Source organism: Neodiprion virginianus, chromosome 2 (genome assembly GCF_021901495.1).
Source record: "Neodiprion virginianus isolate iyNeoVirg1 chromosome 2, iyNeoVirg1.1, whole genome shotgun sequence".
Lineage (NCBI taxonomy): Eukaryota > Metazoa > Arthropoda > Insecta > Hymenoptera > Diprionidae > Neodiprion > Neodiprion virginianus.
The window spans coordinates 6040129-6055666 of NC_060878.1; the positions used below are offsets into that span (position 1 = coordinate 6040129).

General features: G+C 37.9%; 1 protein-coding gene across 2 annotated transcripts in view; it reads right to left on the bottom strand.

Moving 5' to 3' along the window:
* The window catches only part of LOC124298303 (proton-coupled amino acid transporter-like protein CG1139), a 40390-nt gene extending 26216 nt beyond the window's left edge, over positions 1 to 14174 (bottom strand). The window contains exon 1 of one of the 2 annotated variants that reach the window (XM_046750140.1): positions 13975 to 14174. The gene's annotated coding sequence lies outside the window, so the exon portion shown is untranslated. The remainder of the gene's footprint in view (positions 1 to 13974) is intronic. The other variant, XM_046750139.1, reaches the window with a different exon arrangement.
* Between the last annotated feature and the right edge of the window lie 1364 nt (positions 14175 to 15538).

A 15538-nucleotide genomic window follows, 5' to 3' on the forward strand; every position in this document is an offset into this window, starting at 1 on the left:
ATCTGCACCTGGACACATCAACTAGTCATAATGCCTCAGTCTTATCACAGTTTATTTACAACTTCAAATGAACTTTGTTACTTCGCATAGCCTCAAAAACCCCCCCGATTAACAAGTTTCGACCAGAATCATCGAATTTTTATAATTCATGGATTTTACATCCACCATATTGGATCCGCCATCTTGGATTTAGAAGTTCTCAACTTCTGACTTCAGATTTGTGATCAGCGACCCCAAAAAGCCCCGAATAACAAAACTCAGGTCAAAATATTGACTTGAAAAACGTGTGACTGAAAAAGTTAACCTGCTGGTCATTGTCCCTAAACCTTGAGATATGGTTTTTCCCTTCATTCCAAAAAAAGAAAGGCAAAAATTCATATCATCCTCCGTGCCTGTTTTCCTCTCATAATTGATATAACACTCAATTGTTAGTCCAACTGTCTAAACGTGGGCTAAAAAAATTTTGCAAAAAAAAAAAAAAGATACAGTGGCAACGCAACGGTTCATCAACAACGATATGTTTTCTTTCCCCAATTTGTTTATTTACAATCTTTCACTAACTCTTGCCTATTTCGTATAATATAGCTATATTTTATTGCCTTATGTATCTAAATGGTCATTTTTTATACCAACGAATTAGAGTTTACGATGTTTTTATACGATTTTAAGAAATATTTACATCTGAGATTTAGAGATACTTGATTCGGGATTTAGCATGAACGGCAATTAATTTCACAACTCAAAGGCGAACCCTTTCGGTCACAGATTTTTAAACACAATATATTGGCCTGAATTTTATTACCCGGGGGTTTTAAGGGTCGCTGATCACGAATCTGAAGTCAGCATTTGATAACTTGTAAATCCAAGATGGCGGATCCAATACGGCGGATGTAAAATCGAAGAAACTATGAAAATTTGATGATTCTTGCCGAAACTTGTTACTCGAGGGTTTTTGGGCTTATACGCAGTAACAAAGATCATTTGAAGTTGTAAAAAAACTGTGACGAGGCTACGACATGGAAATCTTTGAAGTGGGACGTGGAACGGCTACACGATGGAAAAAAACCGGGCTTAAAATTTCACGCGAGAGTATCAAAATATTGACAATATTTAAAACGATCAAGTTCGTAATTCCAGTTAAGAGGAGAACCGGAAAACCGACTTCCGGGAGTATATTCCAAGAAGCCTCGCATTCCTAGATCATCAATCAGCGAATATCGAAATTCTTGGCTCGAATCGATGGTCAAATCTTGTCCCACGCTGGCGCCGCGCAGATGTGCCAAATGCTAAAATTGCTAGGATCGCGTGGGTCATTCCTGTTTAGTTGCAAAATTAAAATTGCGTGCGTTTTTTCGTCCGATCTGAAATCTTTCCCTTTAAATCCGTCGTAAAATCGATCCCTCAACGCTGCAGGAATTAAATATATGTACCTACGTCCTCGACGTTTCCTACTATGGCTTTACTTGGGCAATAATGTTCGTCTATACGTACGGATGCAGCGCTGGTTCATCACTTTCCACCGTGTCGTTGTAACGCGGTGAACGTAACTTGGACCAGATAAAATTTCCACTATTCCTCAAGGAAAACTTGTTTTGCGAAACATGCGAATTCCCCGGTAAATTTTACGACTCTCTACCTTGCGCGGCTTGTGCTTATGCAAAAACACAACTACAACGTGCGAAGTGATCGACAAACGTAATCAGACTCCTGGTTTCAATGTCGAACGTTAATACTTGTATTTGAATTTATTTACTTTTTGTCTTCTTCGATTTATTTAATCGCCAATCAACACCGAGCATAGGACCGTGCGATTAATCGATTAATCGGAAAAATGATTAACCAAAATTGCTGATCGATCGATTAATCCTACAGCACTAACTGAGTGTTTTGAACGATGTTTTTTCGTTCCTGATTCGATCTTCCAGCAATTTTCGTCTTTCGACTTCCTATTTCTAAATTCTCAGCTGCACGGTTCACAGTGCAAAATGTTCATTTAATTTATAAATGTATGCAGATTGGTTATAAACGTGCGGAGGAAATTCAAGTCCTCGTTTAAATGCTCCTATCACGTGATGACAATTGTTCGACTCTTGTATAAGAAGGACGTCCAGTTGTCATTAAAATTCTGCAATATACTGTGTGAAGTTTGGTATTCCTTTTTGTTCGAACTGCAAAAAGGTTGAATTTCTAAATAACACAAGGAAAAGCTCGTAATTCAAGACCTTCGTGAAATACGCGTTCATTCTTACGCGACATAAATTCAACTCCCAGAACAGATATCAGGCACAAGGTGCCGGTAGTGAGCTGATTTCCAATCGATTATTATTTCCCGTCAAGCGGAATTTGTTGAAAAAAAAAGAACACGCATAAATTTATTTACTATTCAGAGTAGATGAAATATCTGAAACTCTAATTCGATCGATAATAAAAAGAAAGTAAAAAATTCTGCATAATAATTTCATCGAAGAAGAATATCTGATTGACTTTATATAAACAGGCATATCACTACTCACTCAATTGTGAATACATTAACAAATCGTACTTTAATGTTTATGTACTGTTATTATTATATCTTTTTTATTAGTTATATTTCTCGGTGTCTTTTTGTTAGTAGAATGCAATGTTTGTCGTACCTGGTCTCCGATCGTTGCATGTATCGTATATCATTTATACGATTTGGGTTTCAATAAATAAAATAAATTTCTGTTACCAAAACACCCGATAAAATAGAAATTATTTCTCGGTTTTCAAATCGTAGTAAATATCCAGGCTGCGAAGTTGCGCAGGACATCATTCGACTAAAACGGTAAGGAAAATAACCCGGCCAGCTGACCTCGAGTACGCCTTGACGCCTCATGAAATTTGAATAAAAAGTCAGTAAAACGTGAAAGGAAAGGCCTGCATAAATTTCTTCCGAAGAACGGATAAGCCTGTATTTGAAAACGTTCTTCCGATTTTCCAAGGCAATGAAAGGCGTCGCGATCGATATGAAAAATGTCGGTAAAATCCGAAGCTAATTAAATCCCCCTACTTATTGTTATCGGCTTATCGAACTGTTTTTGTTTTATTTTTCACTTTTTATTCGACTCTTCTTTGCTTTAGATATGATAATGAAATTGTCGTAAAGAGAATTGATATAGATATCGTTTTGTCGATGGAATAAAACCCGAAAGATCGAACCTCCAGACAATGATGATGTTGATCTGTACAGGAATGTTGGTAAAAACAGATTTTTCACACTTCAAACAATGCCTAATCTATAAAATGACAGGGCTCTTTTTTTAACCTGCATTTACGCAGGCTGTAACTTATGTCTTAGCCTTGTTCGATATTATTTGTTCCTATCTTGTCGAAGCCCCGACGTCACGAATGATTGTAGGAAATTCACGGCGACTATTTCTTCACGATTATATTATTTTATCTCTTTCTCTTGAAAGAGGACCTCGTATCTGCATGCGCGAATAATAATATATATATATATATATATATATATATATATGTGTGTGTATATATACATATAAATGTGACACGATGCGTAACTAAATAAATAAAGTGGCCTACAATTGGAAGGATTCATGGTCTTGCGGTCTGTCGTGTCTGCAATTGGTGCAAATTGAGGCTCACTTCTTGAGTTAAGGTGCCGGACGGCCATTGGAGAAGGAGGAACAAAGAACACCTACGAATGTTTTATTACTTATTTTCTTGCCAAAAATCGTCAGCCGTGATATTGGAATTTAAACTTCTTTCTAAATTTCAAGGCGCTGAAAACGAAACCGTGAACATGATACGCTCCTTTTCTCTTGAAAATTGATTATACAGGTGGAAAGAATTTTTTTTTTTTTTTGTCGAATTTATATTTAAATTAACAAATTTTGATTCTGTACATCGAATAATAAACATAATCTTCATTTATTACTCCACGTGAAGAATACAAGAAAAAATAGTTTTATCGGATAAAGTTTGATTTTGTAAAACCTAGAACGATATTGCGGATTTTAAGAAAGATTACCTATTTTATCAAACATTTGTTCTACGTAATAATTGAACAAACTTCTGTTTAGCATTCGAATTACCTTTATTCAAAAATTTTTATGCGAAACTGAAGTTTGTTTAATTGATATTTACAAGAAATGTTTGACAAAACGGGTAATTCTTCTTAAAATTCGAAACATTGTTCTGGTTACTATAAATATGCAAACTTTATCTAATAAAACTATATTTTCTATTATCAGATACGTGAAGGAACTGAAAATTTGACATCTAGAACCCAGACTCAAAATTTGCGTTGTCCGATGTTATATTTGGAGTAATATTTCCTGGGTCGAAATCAAAGGACCAAAACCACGACACATTCATGGCCTTTATAAGTTTGAAGAAGCGTATTCAACCGAGAAGATACCGAATGGTTAGTTCACTCTCGATCTTCAGAACCATAACTGACCTAACTCACAAGTCGAGCTTGACACAAAACGGCGCGAAGTTACTGCCGTAATTGAAAATATGTAGAAATTTTTACTTCTTTAATCTATAAGCTACAAGATGCGGTCAGATTGTTGTAACTGAATTCCGAAATGAATACAGGCTACGGTTATCACACAAGTAGGTACCTGAAGATAACAATCGACGTGATCTTGAGAGTAATTTTATCGCGAAGAAAACATTTGATTACAGTAAAATTCCTTTCGACCTTAAGGTGAAAAGCTTCCCAGCGTAATAAAAATCACGGTTTTTATTCGTCAAATTTTAAATATTATGCAAACGCAGCTCGTCACGTGCGTTTAAAATTCGCTGCGCGAATGCGATCGCTAAAATTTAATAACAAATTCATGTGGAGAAGCACACGTGACCAAAGTGCATTCAGCTCTCCGAAAGCTCGTTCTTAAACTGCACTCGAGCCGTTCGTCGGCCGACCTCTGAAATGAGAAAAGAGGGGACTCAACGTTGCGAATCGTGACATTGAAGCTCGTGAGTTTCATTCTTTTATTCAGCTGGATCAGTTCCGGTCCGTTCGAAGGTTGAACTCGAAATTTTCGTATGAAATTGCGTGTCACGTTTTTTGATGTCGTACGCCTGGTAATTCCAGCAGCTGATTAAACACGAGGATAATTATACAGGCGCAATATCGTTGCTAACAAGCCTCGTTACCCGGCAAAAATTGATAAAAAGCGAGAAAAAGAGGAAGAAAAAAAAACTTGAAACGATATTGGAACAAGTTGTGAGATAAGAACGTGGCTGGTCAGTTCAGAGATATTGACATTTGAAATTGTAATCATTCGTCAAACATGTACGTTAATAATGAAAGAAAAAAAAAATTGACAAGCATACGTTACGTGTTACAACTTACGTATGTAATGTCATAGAATCGATTATGGATAACCGTATATTTGCTAAATATGTACAAGATGTTTGCTACTCGAGCTGTTGGTGGAAAATTCTACTTGACTTGTTTGCTTCTGGCTAGACAGTTGTCACACTTATACACGTAGTTATGGAAATTTATCTATTCTTCTTGAGAAAGAAATTAAATAAATAACAAAAACACCTGACACGTCGATCGAAAATCTACGGCTGAAACTAGTAATAAGCTAAAAGTAATCGATGCGTCGATTAATCCGAGTCCAAAAAAATAATCGAACACGACTCGATTGAATCGGTAAAAATTAATCCATTATTTATTTTTTTTTGAAAATTTCGTAAATTTCAATACGCAGTCTTAATAGCAGAAAAGTATTTTGAAAATTTATAGTTACATTGAAAATATTTTTGAATTTCAGGTGAAAATATTCGTTTATCTTTTACTTATTGCATCAAATAGGTATCGTACTTGGTAAATAAGACAACGATAATGATTGATATTTTAATTACATAATTAGGGAGTAAAAAACAAACAACGATTCTGAGATAAAATAATCGATTATACTCGATTAATCGGGGGGGGGAAAAAAAAATGGTTTTAATCGAAAATCGATTATTTTTGTTAGTTCTGTTGGATTGCCGATGACGACATAAAAGCTAAACTTGAACCAGTTGTAGCAGCTTCTGGCGAGAAATGTTGCACAACCGTTTAGCGGACAAGTGAAGGGATGTCGGACCCATATTTAGTACGGAAATACCGCGTGCAATGCAACATGGGTATAAATAACAAAGGCAGGGAAGCTGGGACAGAGATGCGGATAGAAAAGGGCCTTGTAAGCTCTTAGAATTGCGACGTGAACGAAAAACGAATGAGATTTAAATTAGGTACCTTAAGAAACGGGACTGGGTCAAACGGGTTAGGAAAGTACTCCAGCTCATTTTGCTCCTTGCTATTTGCCGCGTGCCCTCAATTTATAAATTGTTTATCAGCCAGTCTGGACGCTGAGGATGTATAAAGGTGACAATAATTTAGCAATCAGCGGTAAGAATAATATGATTCGTGATTGCGAACTAAATTCCTGAACCGTCAGTGACGATAATTAATTCACAAAACCAGAAACTCGTCTCAAGTTATTCGGATAGGGTAATTTTTTATCTATTTTATAACGATCGTAAAATTTAAAGAATGTCGACCAGTTCGATGCGCTTAATATTACACGCGTGAAAATATTCTTGAGAAATCAAAACGTCAATGCTTGCGGGACTGTAAAAAATTACAAACATGAATTGCCAAAGTTTTAATTATTATTCTATACATTCGGAAGGTAATTATTAAACTAATTCAAATAAAATGATGTTTAAGAATTAACGGACTAATTCGATCGCATTTTACGATGTTGATTTTTTTTCTCGATAATTAACGAAATAAAACTTACCTATTATTTTCGCAAATCAATCTTCAGGTAGACGACTTTGTGCGAAAGAAAATCGCTTGAAGCAGCTTTCTTTCTTCTCTGAAAACTCAAATGCGTAATATTGAAAAATATCGAACACCACGAAGTGAAGGAACAAGTGAGAACTGTAATTTATCGGAACGAGCGATCGAATATGTCTGTAATACAGATTGAAAACGGTGATCGTGAAGGGAAAAAATTTTGATTGACTTTAGCATGTCGACACGATTAAATGAGTGGAAAAAAAAATATATAACAAGGAAACCGAATGGCTTGCATGCGAGACAGGATCGTTATGAAATCGGGTAATGATAACGATTATATTTACGCAGAGTATAACGCAACGTCATCAATCCGCTAGTCAATTTTTTAATACCACATGATATAAAAATGGATGCAAGCTAATCTGTTATTTAATTAACGTGTCAACTAATAACGCAGTCATTCAGACCGAACGATTGGGCAAGTTTCATTTTCGGCTTATGTATATCATTTTTTTTTTTTTGTATTCTAGGTATACAGGCAAAAATTGATCAGGAGACATTTTGCAAGATAATAATTGTACCGAGTTTTAAACGAGCCATGCACTTATGTGGGGCAGGGTTGATATTCCAAATTTGAAAAGTTCCGAAAGTGCCTGATTTCCGAATTTCTTGGCGGCGGAACTGAAAGTAAAGAAATCAAACTTTGACGAAACATCAAAGTCTTGAATGGTTTTGGATTTTCCATATTTTTACGATCGGAATTCTGGTCGTTCCTATTCTTGGTTTTTCCGATTTCTTACACCGATTCATCGAGTAAAATACGCTGTGTAATTATATATCAATTTTCGGAATTTTACCGTGTCGAAACTTTATTTATCGGAATTTTGAATTTTCGGAATCTTTCACTTCGTTACTTTGAGCCGTCGGCTTTCCAACCATTCGAAACTTTGTTGTTTCTTCAAAGTTTGATTTCTTTACTTCAAAGTTTCGCCACGAAATAATTCGGAATCAGGCGCTTTCGAAACTTTTCAAATTCGAACCTTCAACCTCGCCCCTCGGCTATCGAAACACGATCAGCTATATCCGAAAACGCACTCTTGGCTAATGTCGATTGCATTAAGCGGCTGTATCAACATAACGCCTGTCAAAAATGCTCTTGACTACCTTCAGATAGCTTAAAGCCCGGTCTGCATATTACACACATTCAAAATTACCGAATTAATGGTCAGGATTAAACGATTATTAATCACATACATGATAGTAAATCATCTCGTTCTATCTCACTTATCTCTCGAGTCATCGCGTCCTAGGACTAATCCTGTACAAGGCAATCCAACGAACCTCTAAATCTCGGGCTCCAGCGGACGTGACATTGGCATTGAACGCTTTTGACAAGTGGTTCGGCAATTTGGCCATCATCATTCTACCCGTATTAATTTATTGACGGAACTTTAAAATAATACCCCAACTGTCAAAGCCAAGTGTCATGTAGTACCCACTCGGCTTGTCTGTTCGCGATACAAGTATGATTGATACGAATATCCTGATACTATTGTCGAAACGTACTCCAGAAGTTTGGATCCAAAGCTCGAGTCGTCGCTACCGCGAAATATCAACCAAGATAGGAATATTTAACTCGGTAAAACGTTTAGTCTCAAACAAATTTACCAATCGATTCATTTACTCCTAAAAGAACTTATTATCATAACGCAACATCAGCGAGTTCTCGATGGAGTTCGATCGATGAAAACTTGGGTAACACTTGTAAAAATAAATACCATCATGCTTGTAATTACAGATAAAAGCGTCACCTTGATTCATGGAAAAATATAAAAAAAAAAAAAACACAACAGCAACACACCAGATGAGTTCGACGATTGTTGTAGCAGGACGTAAAATCGTTGCACACGCAACGCGTTATGCGGAATATAAATCAGCGTAATCTCCGTAAGTGGAGGAGGTCGAACTCCTCGAACGCGTCACGTGTGACGTATTTATTAACACGTATCCAGAGGTACATGTGTACCAACACAAAAACACGTAGGTATCGCAGATCACGGTATTAGTATAGGTAGTACAAAGACGAGAGACAGTTGGACGAGGATTGTAATGAAACGTTCAACCATTACGTTCCTGAAGTAGGTAGTCAGTCGTTCCCTGCAGCACGATAAAGCTTGCCAAGTGGATAAGTGTAGATCTAGGTACGTACGCGTGTGCGAAGTGAACGCGCGTATGGAACTCGATTTGCCTCATTGCCTCTTGGCCTTTCCTTTTCTCGCCCATTGTTCCATCCTGCCTCGGCCAATGCTCTTTAGCCATGACAGTTTCGATTGGAACCCACGTGATAACCCTTCGATGACCGTGTTGGACTCTTTCCACCGTCAAGCGAGTCGCGAAGACTTGACCACCCAAGTGAGATCCTTCCGGAAACCTCCGAGCCGTTGAAGAATTCTTGTAACTTTGACTAAATTTTTAGTTTCGGTTACCGCTCGGTCCTTGACTATTTTCATTTTTTTTTACCGGTTCGCTCCATTACACATGGGACCCAGGTGACGTCCACAATCTACGTTTCGCGTAATCACTGCGAGGCGTCGCTTTAACGTCATTCCAACAATTGCTTAACAGTACCTCAGTCTTCAAGGACGTTTCGAAGTGTGGGACGATGATTTGCGACTTGGCTGTTCGACGAGTCTGAAATTTGATATCGACTCGATAGTTGACGGATGTTTTGAAACAGTATCCTCGAGAGATTCTCTGAAGCAATTCAGCTTCTTCTTTCGGTCGGAACATCGAGCATGCAACTCTAAATCAGAATTTCCTCGCCAATCAATCGTTGTTCTAAAAATTGCCGAGGATCCTTTCTTAGAAGGAAAGATTATTCTTGACAGAAATAACCCAACACGATGAGTAAACGTATGATTTGAATTTCATTCTCCGATGACCTTCCACACCGTGCTTCCAAACACCATTCTTCCAAGACCTTAGCTTTTACCTCGAATTCAAGGTGTACCAGATTAAAATTAACGTCAAATTTTTGCATTCCGCCAGGATTATAAGGATCTTTGCAAAAATTGGTTTCACAGTCTGCATAATTCTAATACAATCAAACGATAAAACCAGTTTAACGATAAATTCTTTGCGTTAATATCGATAACTTTATTCAGCGATCGAAGCGAAAGGAGTATAATTATAATTCACCAGAGGCCGGTATGATAATACGTTCAACGATCCCGTGAGAAAAGGATTTGGCAACTTGAGTTACTTTTAACCTGCGGCAAATCGGCTCTCAAATCACTAAACACGCAGACTTCATCCGGCACCTGTTTCGTAGTACTTATCGAGAAGCTTATCGTATTCTCATTACTCTCAAGATCGGTATCGAACAAATGTTTCCCAACAAGCAATTGGTTATTTTTTTATTTTTTATTTATTTTTTCCCTCTCTGCGTTCAGAATTGAAATTTGTCCTAGTATAATTTATACATTCACTTCACGCGGATATTGCGACTGGATAATTAATCAATTTCATTAATTTCGTACGGTTCGTTCTCTCTCCGGTGCAGTAAAAAAATGGCCTCAACGATTTCCTCTCGATTCGATGCAACAACGATACCGATAAGTAATTTCTACACGAAACATTTATCAGCCTGAAAACTCGACGGTACTCGAATATAAAGATTTATCTAGATCCGTACCGACTAAATGATGAAACAGACGTAAACCGTGTATCGGAAATGAGGAACGAAGCGAATTACGTAAAATGGTTGTAAAAAATGTCAGTTAACATTGTCGCGTACATTTGTGTACATTTGAGAGATCAATATCGCGCTTCTCTGCGAAGAATTTCTGATAGTCGTGACGAGTTACAAAAGCAATTGTTACAACATCGGCATCCAGACGTAGATACTACGAACATCTCGTTGCGTAACCTTTTACTAATTGTCTGCTTCACTTCGGCTCGAGTTAACTTTTCGATACATCGTCGAGTTGGAAGTAATCGCGTTTTTTCCAAAACTCACAACGCCGCACAATTTTTAATAAATCAAAATTCACCTTCAACCACTTGTGTGTGTGTGCGTATTCGATGTCGATGATATAACAGCGAAAATTTGCACCTACTTTATTATACACACGTGTCAGCAAATACGAGCCGTTAATTGGTTTAATTATTTCATAGTTGCAACACGTGAGACTATCTCGACTCTGTGTATCGAGCCACCCACACGTGCAGAATCAATAACAAAGAGGCGAAAGAGAACAGCAATAACAAATCAGTTGGTAGTCGTTTTCAGTCCAACGATGCAATCCTAAAGACGCAGGCACGATTTTTTATATAATATGACGATTATCGGAGTAGAATGAAATATTGTTTCTCTCCAAGCTAAAGTCGAGTCTGGATCTAGCATGATTAACATCACCCGACGATGACTATGCGCGTTAATTGCTAATTGCTCTACACAACAGATAGTAATTTGAGAAATTGACAGTTCGAATTGAAACTTCAAGTTTTGAAAAGTACATATAACCCGGTGAAATTTGGAGAGCTCGCCTAACGCGGTATAAATATAGAACCGTAAACGAAGGAAATGATTAGCATTTCTACTTTACGTTTAATGAGAAACAAAATTCGCCGCTATCGCTGAAATGGTCCAGTTTTCGCAATTTCATTTTATAACATCATCGAACACTTTTTTGCATTGTTCGTGAAAGTTGTAGAAAAATTTCATCCTGAACACTGTATTTTGGATATCTTTGGATATCAATTTTGTAATTTCAATTTTGTTTCTTTTTTTTTTTTCTCTCTTCTCTCCCAAGTTTAATTAATCGATTACTCAAAAGAATCGACGCCACCGAATGATGACGCAATCGTTGTGCCTCGGCAATTCAGGACGTCCAACAGCATTGAACAGAATCGCTTGTAAGTTCTGATCGTGCGATTTATGCGGACCAGCAAAACGTATAACACCTATATTACAGAGGCATGTGAATACGTTCTCTATTGCCGAGATTCGACCTCCGTGATAGAAAAGTTGTAAGAACCGCGGTCTCTCGCCTTATAATAAGTTAGTTCCTCGGCAAGGAACAGCGAACACCCGCAAGGGGCCTTGAATCATCGGACACGAGACCTTCTCTCTTGGGTCTAGCTGATGCCGTACGTCATCGTCGCGTATCCTGGACCTGGTGAACAATTTCGTACCCATTCGACATTCTTGAAGCAACAAAAAAATATTCGCCAAAGGCGATCCGGGCTTCGGGCAGACTATGCGTCATCATTCCCTTGTACGAAGAATATGTGATGCTTTTATCTGACGATAAAAGAGGTGTGTGATTTGAAATTGGGTAAAACGGAGATACCCGAATGAATTTCGGAACATTGAGTGATACGAGTACTTTCTTTTTTTTAAATTTGAATTTGGAGAATATGTGGGAAAGGAAACGGAAACGCTGATGATACGTATTATTGAGTGATGTAATTGGGCGAGGAATATAATTGCTGAAATTGCGATTGTCGAGATTTTAACGTGACAAAAGAACCCAATTGTGCCTTTAACGATTATGTGCACAATAGTCGCAAAAACGTTGCGACCATTATTGTAGACATTAATAAAATTTGTCCTCGGTTGAAACGGCGTTTGGAATGCCGCGTAATAGGTATTCAAATATCCACCTCGAGTACTGTTTATATTATATTTATTTATTCACTTTTCTTCGCATACCTTGTAGACGGAGATAGGCGCGTTATATATTTATGCAGTGTTGATAAAAATATGTCACGTAGATACGCTTGTATCGCCGAAAGATTATTACAGAAACGGCGGATATTACGTCGAGGGGAGAGAGATAGGTATAAAATAACAATTGACACGCGTTTATGGTCTCTTAATTTATAGTTGCCAGGAATATGATGTTCATTTACCGTACGTACACGATGGACTGAACAATAATGCAATATCACGTGACGCCCACAACGCGAAAGGCTGCATTCGCTGCCGAGTAATAACAGGCTGTGCGTATAAATAAAAACAAACGGCTTAATTTGCATCTACGCGACACGTTTGTGGAAATATTTTCCACCCTCCTCCACCCCCTCGACCGGGGGGAAGAAAACTGGATTTTTCCATCATCTAGCTATACAACGTAACTGTACATACATCTACACTTGTATTTATAATTCCAGGGTGGAAATTTTTCCTAGTGAATAATTATTCCATGCACGTCTGTGAAGTTATTGGCACTCTGAGTAATAAAAAAAAATTAAAATTTTCTTCATTACCTTGTCACGATTTTAATATTGACATGATACAGACACGCGTGAAATTAGATTTCTGTGAAACTAGAGGTTTTCGAGACGTTTGAAAAAAAAACAAGATTCTCAACGTAACAGATCGCGTGTTGAAAATCTACAGGGTTCCGGAAAAAAGTCGATACTTTTATTTCAAACATTTAGAAGCTCGATCGCGCGCTGTATTTTTCAAAAAATAAAAAAAAAAAAAGTAGACACTTCCAAGAGTCTTCCGAAAGACAATTCAACGGTTCTTTTTTCTTTTTCACCGCGCTGTTACTCGATCCGAATTACAACAGACCTGAGAACTAGGAGAGAAGTTTTAAAGCTTTTTTAAAAAAAAATGCCCTCACAAAATTTTCCCCGTACGTAAACATCGCGCATGACCATCTCTTTCTTCGTCCGATTATACGTAGCTTTTTCACACAGCCGAGTACATTTGCCAAGCCATTTGTGTACGCGTAAGTGTACAAGGCATCGAGTTATCATACGTGCGTTGTTGTCAAAACACGACGGTGTCTACACAATAAAATCGCTCAACACTGACTCGAAATTGAAGAAATTGAACCTTTATTGCACGATACAATGAATAAACAGCATAATTTCTTCCCTTATGGGGTGAATTTCATCTCCGAAAAGGTAATCGGAATTTTAATTCGGATTACAATAATTATTATTATTATTGTTATTGTATTAAACACTTTTTTGCACTGCATTGTATGCGACGTGAAATAAATTATATGTATAAAAATATTTGTGACAATTACACTGAGAGAAATTCCAACAATATTCAAACAGTTTTGTTCAACGATACCAGTTTTACTGAATTCCTCCAGTTACCGTAACAAATGAAATTTTTCTCAGTGTAAGAAAGTTTGAAAATGGATCGACTCACTTACCTCTGTTTCGATTTAATGTAATTCCAGAGAGTCGTGGGTGATTGGATGTCGAGGTGTGAATGTGCGATGTCCGCTATTAGAAAATCACTCTGTACAACGTAGGTTGTTGTATCGTCACTCGGCGAGAGTCACGAAATCGCGATATTATTGCACACCCACGGGTTTCGCGTCGAACGAAGGAATGACAGATGATCCGTGCAACTCGTTACGGTCGACGTTGAACGTGGCCTTCCGTCGTACGGTGCCATATTGACTTTCCGTATTTACAATTCACGATCGGACAGACGATCCGCCGTTTGCAAATCTTCTCCAATGATGTTACTCGCCGAGAGCCAAACTTTCCTCGTGTTACGCATTCGAAGGTGCGACGCGACGTCTCGTTCACACCGCTTGGCTGTATTGTTGTCCCGTAGGACGATCTAGTCGAGGAAATAAAGCACTAAAAACGGCCCAACTGTCGATTTTTTGAGCAGTAAGACGGATTTTAATGCGGTTTTTTCCATTCGCTTCGTAAGAGCGCCTACAAACTTTGTGAACTAAATTGATTAATTAATTTTTTGAAAATGCATTATGGCATTAATAATATGCATTTTGCAAGTGCACTTCCAAGAGACAATAAATAAAAAATTTGCTACTCGGGGGTTTTTGGGGTCGCTGAACACGAATATCGCCACGGCAACCGTCTCCGAGGTACCTGGTGCCCAGGGTGGACAGTATCAACGTCTTCTCCTAGAGTTTTGGCGAAAATTGTGATCGAATTTGTCGAAACTCGTTGCTCGGGGGTTTTTGGGGTCACTGAACACGAATATCGATACGGCAACCGTCTCCGAGGTACGTGGTGCCCAGGGTGAACGTTTCAACGTCTTTTTCTGGAATTATCTTGAGTATTATCATTTTTACCTCAATTAAAGTATATTGTTCTTAATTCAATCACAAATTCGATCACAATTTTCGCCAAAACTCTAGGAGAAGACGTTGATACTGTCCACCCTGGGCACCAGGTACCTCGGAGACGGTTGCCGTGGCGATATTCGTGTTCAGCGACCCCAAAAACCCCCGAGTAGCAAATTTTTTATTTAGTGTCTCTTGGAAGTGCACTTGCAAAATGCATATTATTAATGCCATAATGCATTTTCAAAAAATTAATTAATCAATTTAGTTCACAAAGTTTGTAGGCGCTCTTACGAAGCGAATGCAAAAAACCGCATTTAAATCCGTCTTACTGCTCAAAAAATCGACAGTCCATTGCTTTATTTCCTCGACTAATCGACGCCTTGTTGTTTCACGTCTGGACGGCTGGAAGCTGCCGAATTACATCTCTGAACCAGCGTGATCGGGTAGTTGATTTTTTATTGGATACAAAAAAAGATGATGCGGCTTTGGAATGGCCGTGAGCCAGCCCTCGAATGAAATTCGGATCAGTGATTAACGATTTTAAAGACCTAGGATACCGTATTACGTGAAAATATTATGATTTTTTTTTAATATTAAACAACTGTAATGGATTCGTCGTTACAAATTTTGGAAGTCTGACCTTGGATTCGTTATCGATGACCCAAAAAAC